Source organism: Dermacentor silvarum, chromosome 1 (genome assembly GCF_013339745.2).
Source record: "Dermacentor silvarum isolate Dsil-2018 chromosome 1, BIME_Dsil_1.4, whole genome shotgun sequence".
Taxonomy (NCBI): domain Eukaryota; kingdom Metazoa; phylum Arthropoda; class Arachnida; order Ixodida; family Ixodidae; genus Dermacentor; species Dermacentor silvarum.
The window spans coordinates 226,491,593-226,509,668 of NC_051154.1; positions in this window are offsets into that span (position 1 = coordinate 226,491,593).

Consider the following 18,076-nt stretch of genomic DNA (forward strand, 5'->3'; position numbering starts at 1 on the left):
CTGTACCGCAATTTATTGTAGCGAGTTTTTACGTCCTTGAAGTAAGCTAGGAATGTAATAGAGTGAAAAACATTATATACATCACATATCAATAAAGAAGACAAACGCCTACTTTAGCAAAGCCTTAAAATAAAAAAGGAAGATAGCAGTAATAGCGAAATTTGCTCTACAAGAATGCGCCTTTTTGACGAGATACCTTCAAATTTTCGTCGTGTACGAGAACAGCATCCGCTCATGAACGGCAGACGAAGACGCACGTGCGCGCTTTTGTCCACGGCCTGCATATCGCGCGGAACAAGACAGCGCTGGCCACGCACTGCGAGAGTGCGCCGAGTTATCACTTTCCCTCCTATCTACTGTTTACCCTATCCTCCTGCTGGCCGATGTTCAGCTGCCAGCCATCCGCATTGCCAGGCCAGCAAAACTACCTTCTGCCTTTTCTTCTCACAACCACGAATAAAATCCACGCCTTCTCATCTGCACGTGGTAAGGGCGTCGGGACGGTCAGGAAGACGGCCGCAAAGACAGGGAAACGAGAAAAAGGACACGGACGCATTCGTCTTTCCGGGCATGTCTCATTGTCGCGGAGACACTGAGGTCGACAGACTACCGTCCTTTTCTTTTGTGTCGTGTTCCTTCACGCTACTGAGATTGCTAAATAGACGCTAATCAACTGGCGCTGCAAAGGCAACCTGTAGTAAGCTTCATGGTGAGAAGGATTTTTGTCATACCATAGAAAAAGGAATTCAACAAGAGCGGACACTCCTATAGAGCCCAGCGGCCGAATTCACTGCAGCGCGCCAATTGCGGTCGGCATAAATCACTTCCGTTTTCGGCGCGCGCATTTTGAACGCTAGCTTTTTTTTTTTTTTTTTTTGCTCGACCGCGCACTGTCTTCGTGCGGAATCGGTTTATTATTTGGTAAAAATGATTGCCAACGATCCTGTCTAGTCCCATCGAATCTGTCAATACCAGGAATCTGGGACATCGCCGAACAGCGCCTCTAGCGGCCGCCTCTGAAAACATGCGCATTTTCTATGGGAGAGCGTCGTTTTTCCCAAATAACTAATCATAGAAGCCATCTTTCAAAATATTACCGTGAAAATAGGCTCTAGGAGCTTAGCCCGACATCTCATGCAAGCGGTACCATTACTTACGACGAAAAACCCGTTCCAAATTGCGGGCGAAGTTCGAAGTATGGGAGTCTATGGAAAAGGCCAAATTTTCGAGCCTTTTTTCGCCAGTAAAAAGCAATTTGCGATGAGCCTATTGCATCGATCAACGTATTACCGGGGATTTATCTACTTAAATGACTCAGCTTTCAGCTAGTTGCCGCAGCAGCTCTTGAAATGGCAAAAAAAGTCGTTCCAACATCGCAGTTTTCATAACAAGGTAGCAGAATTTATTGTGGCACGTATATAAACCTAGTTTTTGCCTCCAGCAGCACGTCCAACCGATAGCCGAGCGTTCTGCGCGACCACAGATTAGGATCACTGATACCATGATTGTGAGTTCGCAGGTTCGAAGCCAGCGGCGCCGTTATTTTTTTTATCACTTTGTCACTGCTTAGTTTGGCGGTTTCCCGCCAGATGGCATATTCCGAAATGCAGGTCATTTAGTTACGGTTCTTGTTTCGTTTCTTTCCACTCTACCAACGTCTTCCTAAAAAAATAGCTGGCTGGTTTCGTGAACATGCGAACGTGCTTCCAAACTTCTTTGGCACGTTAGGTGTAATGTATTTTAGACAATAAACTCAGGTTACGTGTTTTGAAAGTTCATTTCTTTCTTAAGGCAAACATTTATAAAGACATTACTAAGAAATATTTTTGCTCTTCAGCTATGTCATGGAAAGGCGGGTTTGTGCGACTTTTGTTCAGCTTGAAAAGCACCACAAAAATAAATAGCGTCTCGTGTGTGCAGTTAAAAGACACAGAAGTAGAAAACTTGGCTGCAGCCCCAGACCTAGTATTCTTACAAAAGAATACAGAAGCTATTTGACTGAGTATATTTGCATTATATCAAAGAAGAATTTTTGCGTACCGGATCTTCGTTGCAAATGAAGGCTGTACGAATTATTTCACAAGCTTTTTTACTTAGTACAAACCGATACCTCGAAACACAAACATTCTATCCTCAATATGCAGCGCACGTGTCTTATCATTTGAACCATTCCCATATACCTTCACGAAATTCCAGGAATACTAAAGGTCTTCAAACCCTTTTACCACGACGCACGCAGATGAGTATTGGAAATTATGCGAAAAGACACCGGGACGTGTCAATGTAGTTTGTCGTGTAAAAATAGAGAACGATTCCAATCACAGACCACACCCTTTTTGAGTTATGCCCACAAATTGTTGCAAGAAGACATTGTTTTCGGCTACAATCACGAAAGTTGCTATAGCATTCTGCTCTTCTGTTCTTAACCAACTCTATTGCTGAATCAGATCGCAGCACCATGATATAATTACTGGTACAATTCTTCAGTAATTCTCTGAGAATATCCTCCTACCCTAAATTTAAAGCGTTTGAACAATTGAAGAAACATGAGCAAGGACCATAAGGGTTTGCAGAAATGTTCCCTTATTAGAATCGTTTATGACCCATATCGGAACGGCGGTATTGTCATGATCACGCCAGCGTCCACTGACGCCATTTATCACTTTACTGCCTGTAAATAAAATACAAAAGTGTCGTTCCTTGTGCGTGAGTAGCACAATCGCAGCCGATCCTTTCATAGGGGCCCACTAAGCCGAACCTTCCCTTTTCTGCCATGGTGCTACAAGAGATGTCAATTTCACCCTTGAATTTCTCCCTTTCAGTTTTTTAGAAAGCATATGGACGTACACAAGACGAACAGGCGAAGTTTTGAAGTAGTCCTGAGATTTGAGTCAAATTTCATGGGCAAAGTTATTATCCTTTATTTGTTTACATATTTATTACACCTCATTGGTGATAATAATGACGTACTACATAATAGTTCAGTTCTTCTACTTAATAAGTCATGTCTGAGATGGCTCTCCTGAAAATTAACCAGGTGTAAGCACTGCATGACGTTGGCTGGAAGACCATTCATTAAAAAAATTATGTGCAGGATAAAGAAAATGCAGGTGTTCAATCGCACAGTCGCCGTCAAAAGTTTACGCGGCAGAGATTCTGCGAATAAGTTCATTTTCAACGCAGCTACGCCCGCAGCCAGTAAAACTATGCAAAACTTTTGTTTTGTTTACTCTAGACCAGTGTACGCGGTAAATCCGAATACCACGATGCGTGCCTAAGGCGTAGAAATATAAATATTTTTTCACCTTCCGAGGTACGAAAGCTTTTGACGCTGGTTAGATGTTCTGAAGGCGAGGTTGCTCTTTAGCTTATTCGTGATGACAAGCGCCGAGCTCTTGATGATGGAATATTGGAGCGTAGAATTGTAGAACTTGTGCAAGATCAGGCGACTTCACGACGCAAACTGAGCGATAGAAGCTCAGAAGGAGGAATAAACATTTATTAAAGAGCCAGCACTTTATGATGGCCGGGCCTAAGCCTCCCATGAGGGGACGTCGAGGGCTTGCCTCGCCGCCGCCTCACGGGCGTGCTGGGTCGCCCAGGTTTGGTCGTCGAGGGCGGAGCTCCGCAGAGCCTCACGCAACCTCGACGAGGGGGTCGTGGTGTTAATGTGTGTGTACAGTGCTGGGCACTCCCACAGCATATGCGGAAGCGTAGCCGGGTGAGTGCCACAGCACCGGCAGTTGGGTGTATTGTAAACTTCAGGGAATATAAGGTGGAGGCGGGCGGGTGAAGGGTACGTATTTGTTTGTAACAGACGCAGGGTGGTAGCCTGCACCCAGCTGAATTTGGGGTGAGGTGGGGGAAAGATCGGCACAGCATGAGTTTTGTTTATTAATACTGATGATAAATGAATAGTCAGAGTAAATGAATGTTACTGTCCGATTCTGGACAGACTCGAGTGTAATGCATACGTTCTATATCACTGTAGGTTCCATACTAATTCCATACTACGCATTCCTATTCGAATTTTGGCCTGTCTTAAGCCTACAGAGTCTTAAGTAATCAAAATAGGTAGGCAATTGCTTCTTGGGATGTAGCCGAGGCCATGGTAGATGTGATTAGCAATGCTGTATATGTGAGTAGTCTGAATGGGATTATTACATGAAGCGCGCCAATGTACTTACGTAAAGTCACGGTGAAAATTACAAACCCCTTTATTGCATATATATATATATATATATATATATATATATATATATATATATATATATATATATAGTAGTAACTGGATTTGTCAATGGGCCAAGCGTATTTAGAAAAATCAGAAGCACAACTTCGCGGTTATCATACGTTTATTTACCCAACAGTCTCGGTCGGTCCACCGACCGAGACTGTTGGGTAAATAATCCTAAGATAACCGCGAAGTTGTGCTTCTGATTTTTCTATATATATATATATATATATATATATATGTATATATATATATATTGAAGTCATCTGAGAGTGTCTCTGCTAAAAAGTTAAAGTTTAATAATATGAGGACTGATTAGCCTTCCGTTAAGTTGTTAGGAAAAATACCATGTACGAAGTTCTATTTTGGTTTAAATTGCAAAGTTATGAGCGCTTCCAAAAGAAAGTGACAGTACAAGTCGATCTTTCTCGGGCGTTCATGTCACCTAGGTACCACGGCCTGACACATCACCTTTATGTTTTAAAATCTGCCCCGATGACGTAAGTTACGTTGCGGAAAAAAATAAATACCCTTTCTAAAGAATGAACCATAACAGCTTCCCGACAAAGCGCAGTACGTTGGCGCAAATCGTCATTTGTGATAACGATAAGATCGACAGCCCGTCGTTAAAAAGATTCGTCACTCCCCGGTTTTTCTTTTTTGCTCAAGGACGCGACTAACCCGTAGAAGGGTAATCCCTCCCTTCGCATGATGCTTGCGACCTTCCTGGTTCCGGACAAGCGCGTTGTTTGTGTATATTTCAGGCGCTTGGTATCGAAAGGCGGCGGTCCCACTCCGGCGGCACGCGCCCCCCGTTTTCAGTACTTTTGGAGCAACCGTGGCGGCTCTTCTAGTTAAGATATGAAGTGGTGGTAAATACCACAAAAAAGCTTAATCATTGTAGATTCCAACTATATATAATATAAAGAAATTGATTATTGTGATTTAGAAATAAATGTTCAAATACAATCATGGGATACATGAGTTTTGCGAACTGTGTCTCAGTTGTGACCATATTTAGAAGAAACTACCGCACTTACTGCATTGCGGCTTGCTCTGTAGCTTTAGGACATATTTATCTAATTCCTGGACGCAGCAAAATAATTTTGAGTTTTTACTTTTTGGATCATTTGCTTTTGAAGATTGCCAAATATCGCAAACATTTGTTGTAAACAACCCGGCAACTACACGCTCAAGGAAGCTAAATTTTGGATAAGTTCGAGTTCAAGGAATTTTCATTTAGGACGCAAAATTTCATTCATGTAGCTTTATTATTTTTAAACCGCAGCTTTGTAGCTTTAGTACCTTCCCGCAAAAATGGGCAAACGTATAACCAGAATTCTAAATATTGCTTAATTTCGGCCGCATTATTAGGAAAACTCGTGCCACCGGAGTGGGACCGCCACTTTAAGCCTTTCTACGCCCGCTGACGAACTTTGTTACTTTGTTATTGTTTGCTGTTTTTTTTTTTTTCTCTCTGTCTGTATGCGTGGTTTTGTTTTCGCTTTCTTGTTTGTAGCATCGGGGCGATGCTTTTTACGGGGAGGGTATTGACACGTATACATTTTTATCTTTCACCGGTGACCGCTTTTCACCGGCTAACAAATGTTAAACGTTATCGCTAGGCACAGGACGCGCCTGCATGTATCGGAAATTTCTCGAACGTTATCGGTACTTCTATCCGTTGTCTTTTGTCACCGACGCTCATGTAATCTGATTGTATGAGCGACGCGAATTATCTGGAACTTTCTGGAAGACCCGCGGGTACCAGGGATTATTCTGGGACCTTCGATGACTCATGTATCGAAACGCCGACGCGTTTCGCCGCTGATCAAATTTCGACGATCGCCGCCTGTGTTCGCCGCTTTCGGTGTGCTTCGAGTGTAGCTTGCTTTCATGGGTACATGTTCGCCCAATGAAGAATCAGTTTCGTCATACACAGTTTTACGACTGTTTACTTCAGCGTCACTACTGCGTGACAGTATGGGAATCTGCTGATCAGACTATCTGAAACATGCTACACGGGCCGGTTTTTCAGGTCCGGGCCTGGCCCGAGCCCGAAAGTACCATACTTTGGCCGGCCCGGTTCTGTTCGACCCATTAGCCCTTTTGCCTATACGAAGCTATAGACCTACACCATGTTTGTAAACAGCGGTAGGCGCCGTCGATATATTTTAGGCCTTATAGCGACGTCGCGTAGGCTCCGCCCAACGTTTGGCTCCGCCCACGTTCGCCGCCACCGCTTGCACGCGCGGTTGGTGCAGCTAAAACCACGATTTCATTATGAAGCACACAGTAATGGGGGCGCCGGATTAAGTTTGACTACGTGAGATTCTTTAATGTGCACCCAGTGCACGTTCTTGCATTTCGCCCCCATCGGGATACGGCCGAACGAGACGCTAGGCCTAGCTCGTTGACCGCCGTAGTGACGGCCGACAGCGCTTGCGACCTGGCCTGCTGCTCATCATTGTGCGCTTATTTTTGACAACACGATTAACGTGGGCTTAAATGAATCGGTTTTGTCGGTGTCGTTGGTGCGAATAACAAACGAAACGTAGTACTTGCAAGCCAGCCGAGCAGCCTCGCTGAGACGGCCGGTGCTTCGGTTTCCGTCTGCGAGACGAAATGCCGTCGGGTCGTTGCTCCGGATGGCGCCAGTGGTTTAGTACTGGGCGCTGCTTTACGAAACACGCGCAAATTCGAGATAGCTTTTCTATTAAGAACTATTTTATGTTAAAAACAAGCTGTAGCCGATTTCTACGTCGCCGTGCGCGGCGAAGTGATCGCCTCGGTGATGGGACCGGCAAGGTACCGGCCCTACGGCGACGCGGCCTGTGTAGGACCGCGCAATGTGAGCTAGCTGTTGTACGCGGCCGTCCGATCGCTCCGACTGTGTACTAACACTGTACATTTTGTTTCGCGCTCGAAATTCAACTGACACGTTTAGGCGCGTTTATGACTTCCACAGTGCAATAAACGCAGTTGTGGCCCTGCTGCCTGCGTATGTGAACGTGTGACAGGATATTTACACTGCCGGTAGCTCAATTCTTTGAGATGAAAACAAATTCGAATGTGACGTGTTTTGTGGGGCATCTTCCTCGCTCGACCTACATTCAAGGCTAATCCTAATCTAGCTTTCCCACAGTCCGGCAAGCAATTATAATGGCACGCTAATAACGATCCTAAGATCGTATATGATCCTAAGATCGTAACGATCCTAAGATCGGTTAATGCACGCCAATCAAAATAAAAGAGAAGCTTAACGGTTATGAAATGTTTTGCGCATAATGGATGATCTGGTATCATAATCCAACTTTCGCGTTTTACCGCGGCGGCCCATTGCTTGCGACGGTTTTCATCAACAGGAAACCTATGAAAACTTTAGTCTCTTGCGTATTTCGACGCAACTCGGCTCATCCACAAACGGCGTTTCTTTCATTGTAAAATCGTAGAATAAAGACCTCACAGATGGAACCGCACAACCACCCACGAAACCCAGCGGCTGCTGTGGTAGGCGCGACACGGGCGGCGGCTCGGCGGCGGAGTGCCTACCAAGCGAAACTAAATTCCGACGACAGCGCCACCGCATTTTCGTGACGTAGCGCCGTGGTGTAGGTCTATAGCTCGAGTTCTCGATTATTGTGAAGATACTGCCATGTGATCAACGGCCGCCGGGCGGTCTTCAAGCTGCATCAAAGCAGGTTTTTGCCCTGCATCCCTTCTTGGTGGTTAATTGATAATTTAACTGAGAGAGAAATAAACATTTCATTACTAGCCGAACACCCACAGATTAATATGTGAATATTTGGTATGAAAAGAAACCATACAATTGACAGTTAGGAAAATAGGGTGGGATCAGGCTGGCAACAACCACCGGGAGTGGCAGAACCCCGGCTTTCATTTAGGGATGAAGTTATAGAAAAGCGCATCGGTTGATCACCATGCTCGTGCTTTAAAGTATGCGGCAACATACTATAGCGAAGGCATAGGTGAACACTACCGTACACGCCGCGGCCCGCCATTGAATCTCACTTTTGAATCGCATATAGTCATTCGGATGTACCTACAGTGATGTAACTCGAGCCAATAATTTTGGCGCGAATGTGAATTTAAATATGCTGGTTACTGGCTTTAAGGAATACGATAATACACGGCCACTAGAAGCTCTTTTTTGTTTCAATAAACAGAAATTGTTGACCCACCAAGGCTAACGCTCATATTTTCACATGGAACATGCCATTTTTATTGCTTTATTCGGCGTCATTATAATGATGTCAATTTTTCAATATACAATTTAGGCATCCTTGTTTAGAAATATATGCAAATTTAGACTCTGTCTAATTGTGTTTCAGTACAGTGCACCTACAACGTAGGCTTTCCTTGTTTTTTTTCTCCGCCAGATTAAAGTATGATCTGCTTGCTTATTCACGTAAATTCGCAGACAACGCACCTAGTGCTACAAAAGGATATACAAGGCTGTGAACAGGAGGGTCGAGCCACTTAAAGAGTGGAAATAGCATTCAAAATTAAAAAAAATTACTGAGGCAATAAAGTGCTCTGCATTTCTATTTTGTTTTTCACATCCCTCTCTCCAATGTTGAGAAATTTTGCAGCATCCGCGTAGGCTTTAAGCATTTGTCTATGAACAATATACATTTGAAAGTCTCAGTTTAATTAGTTGAGCTAATTGTGAATTAACCTACGGCAGAATATTCAACTCGCTTGAAAATATGACGAAGAATATAATGAAACCAGTAGTAAGTTGCCCTGTGCAATAAGACACAAAAAAGTTGCAAATGAACTTTTAAGAATTTATTTGCTACAATTTTATCGAGGTACTCTAAGTACTTCTTGAAAACTTGATTAATTTTTGTTTTTCTGTTAAAATGATCACGCCGAAAATCTAGATATTTTTGTGCAGCAACAAAATATTGCAGTTGACTCTGCCTCTAGGCATGTCTTCCGCTCTTGAAAAATGTAACGAGCTCTATCGAAACTCATCTCATTGATTCCCGTTAAGGATAGCTCGGATACCTGAGACAGTCTAATGAATGTTTCTGCAGCGAGTCTCGCACCAATCCAATAGTTTTCAATTTCTTTAGCGCGACTGCAATGCATATATATTTATAACTCTTTGTCAGGTTGATTCGAATCTGTGATGTCTAGGAACTCTTGAAGTGTGCATTTCGCCGCTATTCCCACCCATCCAGATGTGTTTCGCCTTGTCGATAGGCGGCGCCGCTGTCGAAATCATACCGCTACCTCCATCAAACTTCGGGTCGTCCGTCACAAGCCTGAGCACGATCACCTCTAGCAATTCGAGGTGTTAATAGGCTGGGAACAATGTGGACAAGAGTTAGTTAGTGTCGCGAAGGCGAAAGAATTCCTGCAGAAACCATGTTAAGATGACTATCGAAGTTAATGCGATTAACATTCACACAATCTAGTGAACAAGAAGCGACACACCGTATTAGCTAAGACACCTTTATTTAGAAACCGTAGTGTTTCTCCTGATCTTTCAAGTGATTCGGCTATATGCGGCCATACACTGTCTCCCTGATTGACCCGCTTTGTTATGACCATCGCTCCCCAATGTTACCTCACGATGGTAGAACAGGATGGAGGAAGAAGAAGTGATCGTAGAGAGCAGCTTCAGTTTCGAGCTCTTTGTGTTTTGTATTCTACCTTCGGTGATTTCTGCAATCAGTGGCAAGAACACTGGGGGACGTGGTCCTCTGCAATGGGGGACCCGAGCCCCGCCCAGCAATTGGGTCCTGAACGACCACTTCGTTATGCATCCGACGTGAGTGACCGCTTCGACCCCAGCATGGTCTCGCTTGAGTCATCTGATGGCTCCTCAGGTGAAGATATGGGCTGGGACAGTGATTTTACCTTGATGTCAAGCAGACGTCTGAAGAGGAAGATAAGGAGGACATCACCGACCAGTCGTCAGGCGACGAAAAAGGCAAGTGGCCAGCGGTCATATACTATGGCGTACGTACCAACCACGACAGCGTACAACTTCAACTCGCTGAATAGGCAGAGCCTGTCGGAATATTTTGATCGAACTGCCCCTGGTCAAGTGGAAGAAATACGTATAAACGATCGAAAGAACATACTTACGGTGGGAGTCAATACGCAGACCATTCTGGAAACACTGAAAGAAATCACTCAGTTGGGAAGCATCCCCGTTCGCGCATTCCTTACATACGGCAAGGAAGCGACAACAGGCGTCATCTACGACGTGGACATTGAGATTACAGACGCTGACCTCACGAAGCTGCTGTCATCGTCGGCTCCTGTGCTCAGCTTTCACCGTTTTGGGCGGTCTCGATGTGTGAAACTAGTATTTCAATCGGAAACTTTGCCAACACATGTCAAGGTTGGCTATGTGAGGCATTCGGTACGCCCTTACGTGCCGAGGGTGTTACAGTGTCATAAGTGTATGAAAATTGGACATGTCAGTGCAGTTTGCAGGGGTGCAGTAACATGCAAACGTTGTGGTGGACCTCATGGAGACAGCAATTGCAACGTTGCTGCAAAGTGTCCAAATTGTTCTGGTGCCCACGACGCAACCTCAAAAGAATGCCCAAAGATGAGGAATGAAATCGGTATTCTGAAGAAGATAGTTCGAGACCATTCCACGCACAGGGAAGCGGCAAAGGCTATCCACCGCCGCAGACGCCGTTCACGGCACCGACGTCAACGGGACCACAGCGTTCCTCGCGTAGAAGGATCGACGGTTCAAGTGCAGCCTCCACCACTTCCTCGTGTGAGGAATGAAGACACACGTGCCCCAAAGCCTTTATATTCTGCGAAAGTGCAAGGCGACTCGTCATCGACCCCAAACACATCGGAGGCTCAGTGGCCCTCGTTACCTTCAAGGCCTGCGGGAACCCCCTTATGTACCGCTCCTACACGTAATGAAGAGATTGAAAAGACGGACGATATTGACGTCCAGAGTATGCTGAAAAATTTGATGGGCTCAATGCGCAGGATTCTTTCCAGCCTAAATACCCCGGCTGCTAAGGCTGCCGTGCAGCTACTTGAAGTATTGGAACCACTTCTAGTGGTTCTTCACTAAACAAGTACGGCGATGATTTTAAGAACGGATGCGACAATCACTTGTTATGCAATGGAATGCTCGAGGTTTACGTGGTCGTTTGTCGGATTTCCGACAGCGGGTATTTAAGTACCAATTTCCAGTTATTGTTATCTGTGAACCTAATATGGATTCTTCTTTCCGTATTTCTGGATATGTCCAGATATGGTCTCGTAACGACCAAACCTCAAGCAAAGTATTAGTTTGTGTACGTCATGATCTGGTATACTTCAGACATGACGTCCCATCACATACTACTAACGATTACGTGTGCCTTACCATAAAGCACAGATGGCGCACGTTCTCAGTGATTGGAGGATACATCCACCCAAGAGCGAGGATTGATTTTTCGCACCTGATGTCTGTGCTGCAAGCATCGCAAGGTCCGCATATTGTGATTGGTGATTTCAATGCACACCATCCCCTGTGGGGTAGCACTATGACGAATACTCGTGGCAAAACTTTGGCCGACTTTATGTGCAGTCAAGGATTATATGTGCTCAATGACGGATCTCCTACATTTATTCGTGGGACAACCTACAGCAGTTGTCTCGACCTCACGTTTGTGTCAAGGAGCCTTCTGTCCTCAGCAAGCTGGTCGACGGATGTAGAGACTCACGGTAGTGACCACCTCCCAACTTATGTTCAATTTAGCTGGTTTCGCCACTCAGCCTCACGTTGCATCCGTCAAACAGACTGGACTTTATTTAAGATGTCTGTCGATGCCGGCTGTCAGAGTCTGACATCTCCATCCGCAATAGAGGGCATCATTGCGTCTACCCTGCGGGACAAAACCAGAGAGGTTAGCGTACCGAGACACAGATCATCGGTCGACACACAATATGAGGCCCTTCGTGCAATCCGTCGCCGCGCGGAACGGCGATACAGAAGAACAAAATCACCGTTAGATCTTTCGAACTGTCGCCGAACTCAACGACATGTTCTTCGTCATGTCGACAAGCTTGACAGACAGCGTTGGAGGGCATTCTGTGGATCCCTAGACCCGAGACAACCTCTATCCAAGATCTGGCGGGTCATACGAAGTCTTCAGACATCTCCACAACAAAAACACCCATTCCGTGCCGTGGCTCTACATCAACGCCGGACCGAATTGGAGGTAGCAGAGGACTACTGTAAACTTATTGTGGACACGTCAAATGCAGTGAGCTCATCGCTTGTCACCATCGCGCCCCCATCACCTGATGAGCGACTCGAAGTACCTTTTACGATGCAAGAGCTTGACGCTGCAATTTCTGCTTCCCGACGCTCATCGGCACCAGGACCTGACGGAATCACATACGCTGCACTCCACCATCTTGGCACAGAAGCACGACGTATCCTTCTATCTTTCTATAATGCCACATGGGAGTCTGGAAATGTTCCAGATAGTTGGAAGTGCAGTCGCATTGTAGCATTACTTAAACCGGGGAAGTGCCCTAACGAGCTTTCCTCCTATAGACCGATCGCCTTAGCCAGTTGCGTCGGCAAAGTAATGGAAAGAATGGTTTTGTCAAGGATGGAGTGGTTCCTAGAGAGCAATAATTGCTTTCCTGATTTTATGAATGGATTCAGAAGAGGCCGTTCTTCGATCGACGGTGTTATCGACTTGGTCTCCACTGTTGAACAGGAAAGAAGTCGCCGCCGGTTAGTTGGAGCTGTTTTCCTGGATATTAAGGGTGCATACGACAATGTTCTCCATTATGCAATCCTTGATGCACTGGAAGATTTAGCCGTCGGTGGCCGGCTATATGCATGGATAGTTAGCTATCTTAGTGGCCGCACCGTGTACATGTCGACAAGTGATGGCGACACCGGCTAGCACGATATCCACCGAGGTGTTCCACAAGGGGGAGTTCTCAGCCCAACTCTCTTCAATATTACACTGATTGGCCTTGCATCTGAACTTCCTAACACGGTAAAGATTAGCGCATATGCGGACGACATATGCATATGGGCATCTGGAGCTACCCGTCCCCAAATGCGTGCTAGACTCCAACGTGCAGTGACAATCACAGCTAAATATTTGCGGCGTCAAGGCCTTCAGCTCTCAACAGCAAAATGTTCCGTGATTGCATTCACGCGAAAACGAATGACCAGGTATCCCATAATTGTTAATGGAACAGCGATACCTGCAGTAACACACCACAAATTCCTTGGCGTAGTCATAGACCGGGGATTATCTTGGTCAAGACACGTCGCTGCAATGAAGACAAAGCTGAGGAGTTTCGTTCACGTCCTTCGCGTCATTGCAGGAACAAGATGGGGCCCTTCGGAGTCATCGCTACTTCAACTGTACCAAGCGCTATTCATAGGATATATACGGTACAGCATGCCAGCGCTCTCCAGCATGGGACTTAGTTGTGTGCGCACACTGGAGAGCATTCAAGCTCAAGCATTGCGCACATGTTTGGGCCTCCCACGATGCACGTCAACCAATGGAACTATAGCGGAAGCTCGTGCTTGCCCGATTGCTGTATACTTGATCTGCGAGCCTCTTCGACTGCACGTCCGCGTGTTGACACGACACAAACACCATCCTTTGTCATCGCTCCCTGCCATACAGCCAGGTTGCAGCTTTTCAAGGATTCTATTGCGTCATCAGAATATTGTACCGTCAAGATTTTCTCCCGACTGTATTCCGATAACACCCCCATGGGTTCTGCCTAAACCGTTTGTTGCTCTGCAGATTCCCGGCATTACAAAAAAGACGTCCATTGCATCCATTGGCCTTAAGCAGCTTACTCTGTGTCACCTTTATGCAAAGTACGGTGATACCACACACGTGTTTACGGATGCCTCTGTCACACCATATGCCTCCACTGCAGCCTTCGTCATTCCACATATGATCGTCGCACGGCAGTTTAAACTAGACCATAGGACAACATCAACTGCCGCAGAACTTGCTGCTATCCGGGAGGCACTTCGATTTCTCTCCAAGGAGCTTCCTCGCGCATGGACGATATTCTGCGATTCCAAACCAGCTCTTCAAACCATTGACTTTGTTCTCAGGCGGGGCCCGTATTATTCAATTGCTATAGAAATCGCAGAGCTTCTCGACCTTGCAAATAGAAATCGCCATATTATCACCTTTCAATGGATACCTTCGCACTGTGGTGTGACAGGGAACGAGCAGGCAGACGCTGAAGCGAAAGCTGCTTCAAATAATGCGACTGAAGTACGCATTCCATTCTCACGGACAGACACAAATGCCCTACTTCGTTGCGTAATACGCAATTGTACGTTGCAGCACTGGACCCAATCAGATCATCAACACAAGCGAGTGCATAAATGGGGCCCAGAAATGACATACCGCATTCCTCACAAGCTCAAAAGAAGCCAATCAAGCATCGTGCACCGGATACGCCTTGGTGTCGCATTCACGAATCGTTACAGACATATGATTGGTTGCAGTGGCATTAGCCCCAATTGTGAATACTGCCAGGTACCAGAAACACTTGACCATATATTTTGCGTTTGTCCCGCGTACGCGCAAGAACGACAGAAACTGGTCTCTTCAATTGCAGAAGTCCATAAGAGGCCCCTATCAGACGAGTTTCTTTTAGGTCCTTGGCCCAATGCAAACAGCGCAGCCATGATAACCAGTGCCGCTTTAGTCTTTCTACAAGCCACTGATCTAGACGCACGGCTTTAGAGATGCCACAACGTTGTAAAATTGTACATACACACCTCCTCCTCTTATCATTATCATCCATCAGCCCTTTTCCTCCCCGTCCCTTCTCCCCAGTGTAGAGTAGCAGGCCAGAGCAAGTTACAGCTCAGGCCGACCTCTCTGCCTTTCTGTAAATAAATTTCTCTCTCTCTCTCTAGAACAATGACCGCAGGCCGACGGTGCATGCAGTGACGACGATGGAATTACGAGGTAGGAATGATGTCGATAGAACGACGAAGGCATATAAGGACGACGGCATTACGACCATGAGATGATTCTGAAGTGTTGGCGATAAATAATTGCGACGGAATACAATGCCATGACGCTGTGTTCTAATCTCCATTGATTGACAATAATAGCACAATACTAGCGGAATGAAATAGAAACTATGCTGAGGGAACGTAAGGTGGCATGACGACCAAAACATTTAATAATTTTTAGCCAACCAGACACGCTTCTGAATAACATACCAGCATTCTCCCTTTCATTCCTCCTATTCCTTCCCAAGACGCTTTACAAACATATCCTCTGCCGTTGAGCTCAGTACGCCGGTGCTCTAGCTCATTAGGCCACGATCACACGTTTACAAACGTATCTTGCCAACAAGTATATTATTCAAGCTCGAACTTAGGGGGAACATTGAGCTTGGGGGCTCCTATCGAAATACACGGGACATCGGCAATAGTTTCTCAGAGCAACCAATGCACCAAATCTGATGAGTTATGTTGAATTTAGAAGAAAAAAGCGTAGTGATTGCAGAAAGGGATATTTTATTATTGGCTGTATACTTTTTTTACGTAAAATTGTAAAGAATTGCCAAATTTCGAAAAAGAAAACTTGACGTATAGAGCTATGTACCTCAGCAGCTAAAAATGATATCGGAATTCTGTAAACTGCCCCTAATAATACATCCAAAGCGGATAGCAATCATATATCATACACCATCCTGAAATATACCACTATGTTGTGAATGTTGCATTTGCAAAACCCTTCCAAACATTATAACAAATTCACTTAAGCTTTAAGGTATAGCAAAAAAAACCTTGTTCGCTTTTGATGCTCCAATGGGTGCAGTTTATAGAAACGCCATATTTGTTTTTAATGGATGAGTTTCGGATTTGTCAACCTTATGCTTCTATTTTTTTCCAAATTTGCGAACATCCTGCAATTCTTTGAAAACATTACACTATATAAACGAAAATTCTATTTGCTGCCGTCTCTGCAATTTAACTTTCCCTCTTAAATGCAACACATTTCATTCAAATCGGTTCAGCGGTTTTCTCATAAAAGCATTCCTGCATTTTAGAGGTATTTGAGTATCCGGCATCGAAGATAGGCCCGAGCTAAAGCTTCCTCTTAAACAATGGATCACGCCAGTTCTATAGGAAACCCATGAAACAGAACCCTGACGTAAACGCAAGACCGTGGCCGCAGTGGTCACAAATAAAAGTCTGCTCAAGGAAGCAAAAAAATGTGGTTGATCCCTCTTATATAGGAATCGGTATAGAACACGAAAGTGAAACGTGTCTTCACAGAAGTAGTGTAATGTTTATTGCACATTGATATATAATGTCTATTGGTGTTTTGTGGCTAAAGCGCCCTTAGGCGTTGATGCACCCACGCTGACGCCTGGTGGCACGTCTCCTCCATCACGACTACCAACGTCGATGACCATGAGCAACCGTCGTGCATATGGAAGCTGCACTACGCTGCACACGCTAGCACAACGCGAAAGACGAAGCACGTAACTGACACACTAATACAACGCGCAAGACAAAGCACGTAACTGAATCGTCACCGAGTCAAATCAGCGCGTACAGCGCGTCGTAATTGCAGCCTCCGCGATCAACTTCAGAAACATTTTCAGAGCTAATTGCGGAGGCCACGCTCCGCTGTGCTGAGTACGGTGAACGCCACCTAGGTGGCGTTGGTAGTGCTTCTTGATGCCAGCGTCCCTTCGAATGCTGGCATCGAGGCGTCGTAGTGCTGAGACCACCGAAGCGTTCACTGTCGGTGCGCGTTAGTGTCATAATGCAGTACTTCTCTTTTCTGCTCGTAGGCGGCGGCACCGCCCCGAGCAAGAGCGCGGGTACACGGAGGAGTGTTAGATATATAAGGCGCGTCTGTGTAGCTCTCTGCAAATGCGTTTGTGGCGCAATGGGTTAAACGCTCGGCGATCTATCGTCGCGGACCGAGAGGTCGTGGGTTCGATTTCCAAATTTTGCATGTTTGTGGAACTTTTTCTTCTGGTTTCTTTCTTTGTATTATGTTCGTGTACATTGTAAGCTGACGTATTTCCGTGACGGAAATACGCCAGTGAAGTCTTGGTGGACCCCGGCATAAAACACTTTCGTGTTAATATATATTCAACGGAAGCTTCGCGGGAGCCATTATCTCGGCCAGACATCTCTCCAGAATGCGGACGAGCTTTCTGGCCAGGTGTCTAGCAAAACCGCCGATTCACTGCCAGTAGAGCAAGTAGCTGGCCGTCTTCGAGATAACGCTGATACACAAGCGCGCTCGTTTCCAATCACGGAGGTGAAGCGACAGCTACAGAGTGTGTTTCTTTTTATTGCGCTTTCTTTAGTTGTGCGTCATAGCATATACGTCATAGCGGGAATTTCGAATTCTTTAAGGTCAGTACGCCACGTGGTGGCGAAAAAAGGAAACTGTACGAAATGTCCCTGCATCCTGGTATTGTGGCACGTGCAATTTCACAAAGTAGACGCAAGACTCCTTGTGAAATGAGGAAATATTTATTTTGCTCTATATAAAAGCTCGTTCCGCGCTTTTTGTGCGTTCATCCAACGTTGTGACCCCAGGTAAGGAGTAGTTCCCGTATGAAGCTCCACCGGACGGCATCAGCTGAAAAAAAGGAAATTACAAGCATGTTACATTTACAAGCATATAACAGAATGTTTCATTTGGTATTTAGATATCGGAATACTGCGTGTAGAGGCGAAACGTGCGAAAGCGGTGAATGGGCGGCATTACAAACAAAAGCAATTCGCTTTTACATACATGGCGTAGAAAATACCCGACTCATCCCAAACAATACCATAAAATATGA